Source organism: Gavialis gangeticus, unplaced genomic scaffold, assembly GCF_001723915.1.
Source record: "Gavialis gangeticus isolate Ggan-Ray unplaced genomic scaffold, GavGan_comp1, whole genome shotgun sequence".
Taxonomy (NCBI): Eukaryota; Metazoa; Chordata; order Crocodylia; family Gavialidae; genus Gavialis; species Gavialis gangeticus.
In genome coordinates, this window is record NW_017729032.1 from 514,832 (window position 1) to 517,628 (window position 2,797).

Below are 2,797 nucleotides of genomic sequence, written 5' to 3' on the forward strand. Positions count from 1 at the left end.
AAAAAAAAAAAAAAGAAAAAGAAAAAAAAAGAAAAAAAAATTAGCAACTTATTTCAATCCACAAGGGCATCTTGGGAAACCATGATTTGCTCATGGATCACTCATGAACAGAGAAAATATAAAATTCAATGAGTAAATTGTTGTGAATTATTCTCCCACTCCTGGTGATTAATATTTAAAAAAAAACCAACTTGTTTTGAGAAAAGCCTTTCCCTATCGCATTATCAGGGACAGTAATCGGTTGGTCACTGCAAACAAATGATTAATGGGCAGGTGTTCATGGGGAATAACAATAACAAGGAATTTGCCTCCCCATCAAGCTGCCCTTTGAACGCAATGAGTAGTCCCGGGTTGCCAAAAGCAGGTAAACAAAGGTACAGCCTTCTGCTGCTGCCCGGAGAAGATCGTGCTACTTCAAGACTGTCTGACGTGACAGCCAAAAGCCAAGCAGCTGTACCCTGAAAAATCAGGATCTGAAGGTGTCCCAAGTTGGGAGGCCTAGAAATTTAGGAAACCAAGATCAGCAGCCTCTCCTGCAAATCTCAGCTTAAAACTCATTGTTTCCATGCCATGACAGCTGGGAAGAAGTGTTTCTTTCCCATGCTGGAGCAGAGAGCCAGACTGGGTAGGACTGGACCAGAAGAAATCTCACAAGGTTCAGCAAAGACAATTGCAAAGTCCTGCATTTAGGACAGAGCAAGCCCATGCACCAGTACAAGCTGGGGCTGACTGGCTGGGCAGCAGCTCGGCAGAAAAGGACCTGGGGGTGACAGTGGGCATTAAGATGGGTATGAGCCAGCAGTGTGCCCTTGTTGCCTAGAAGGCTAATGGCATCCTGGGTTGCATTATTAGTAGGAGCGTTGCCAGCAGATTGAGAGAAGTGAGTATTCCCCTTTATTCAGCACTGGTGAGGCCACATCTGGAGTACTGGGACCAGTTTTGGGCCCCCCACTACAGAAAGGATGTGGACACATTGGAGAGAGTCCAGTGGAGGGCAATGAAAATGGTTTGGGTGTTGGGGGACATGACTTGTGGGGAAAGACTGAGATAACTGGGCTAATTTGGTCTGGAGAACAGCGAGACTGAGAGAAGATTTGACAGCAGCCTTCAACTCCCTGCAGGGGGGTGCAAAGAGGATGGAGCTGGGCTGTTCTCAGTGGGGGCAGATGGCAGGACAAGGAGCAGTGGGCTCACATTGCAGCAAGGGAAGCTTAGGTTGGATATTAGGAAAAATTTTCTCGCTAGGAGGGTAGTAAAACACTGGAACAGGTTACCCAGAGAGGTGGTGGCATCTCTATCCTTGGAGGTTTTTAAGACTTGGCAAAACAAAGCCTTGGCTGGGATGCTGTAGTTGGGGCTGGTCCTGCTTTGAGCAGAGGGGTGAACTAGATGTGACCTCCTGAAGGTCCTTCCAACCCTCATTTTCTATGATTTGGTGATCCCATATTGTGTTTTAGGTCATGATACATTAAAAAATTGTATTTTGCATATATGGTAGCATCTTTCTCCCCAACATCTCAAAAATGCTTCACAAATTTTAACTGAGGCGGTTTTTAATTGAGAGGTCCTGGAGCTTTCCCAAGGCTACTGAATGGGTCAGTGGCGGAGACAGGAATGGACTATTGAGCTCTTAGCTGTCTGTCCTGTGGTTTTTTCCAACAGATAAAACCATATCTCTTTTGCAGAGTGGCATTAAATGATTTAACCCTTTACACAATGCAAGAGGGAAGGCATCTTTTGCACTTGTTATTGAATTCCACTCTCTTTATATCAGCCTGTTTCTCCAATAAATATATAATATAAATTATGATGATTTCCATTTCTACTGCATAAGAATATTTATTTGATTTTATAATTATACTCTGCTCTCCAACTCCTCTAGGAACAGGACAAGAAGCAATGGGCTTAAATTGTTTCATTTTAACCACGGAAAAATGTGGGGTTTGGATTACTTTTTTAAAACTGAAAATTGGGGATCTTTTTTTTCTCAGAGAAAACAAAGATCCCTGGTGATGACTTTTGGCCATGGATAGGTTTTGAATGAGACACCCATAGGTAAAGTGAGGCACAGTCTGGATTAACAATGAGGCTGTCAAGTGCTGACCTAAATGGGTGTGTATCTAGCAAAATTGGGCTCCTGCAATTTATTGTGTGTGTGTGTGTGCACGCATGTGTGTGTTTATATATGTATATATGTACACACACAGACACAGAGAATAAATTGCAAATAAATTGTAAATATATATTCTCTGTATAAAAAATTATATATATAAAATATATATATATATATATATATATATAAAACGCTGCTTTCTAGCTGAAATGATCCTATGTATTTTATACTGAACAAATCAAATAAAAATATATTAAATTGTCAAGGAAAATAATGGGAACAGAGAGCTTAATGGCTCACTTAATGGTAGCTGATGCTAGTCAAAAGAACATAACAGGTAGCTGAAGGTCAAACATGGAAGTGACAGCAATTTGGTAAACTGCCTTAATCATTCTGACAAATGGACAAACTACAATTAATTACCCAGCTCACCGCTCAGGCCAAAGATGGAGAAAATAATAAACCTTGTTAAAAACCTTAATAGTCAAATCACCGATGAGGTTGATTAAGAAAGTCCTCCAAGAGGTTGTCAGTATGTGGTGTGCAGAGGACTGGGAACTTTTGCTTTGTTCAGCTAATTGTCAGTAAAAGGCACTCCAGTTTTAAAACCACATTGGTTGTGCTCCTTATTTTTTGTCAATTTGAAAGTGATAAGGTATGACGTTGAATTAATTAATTCCACAG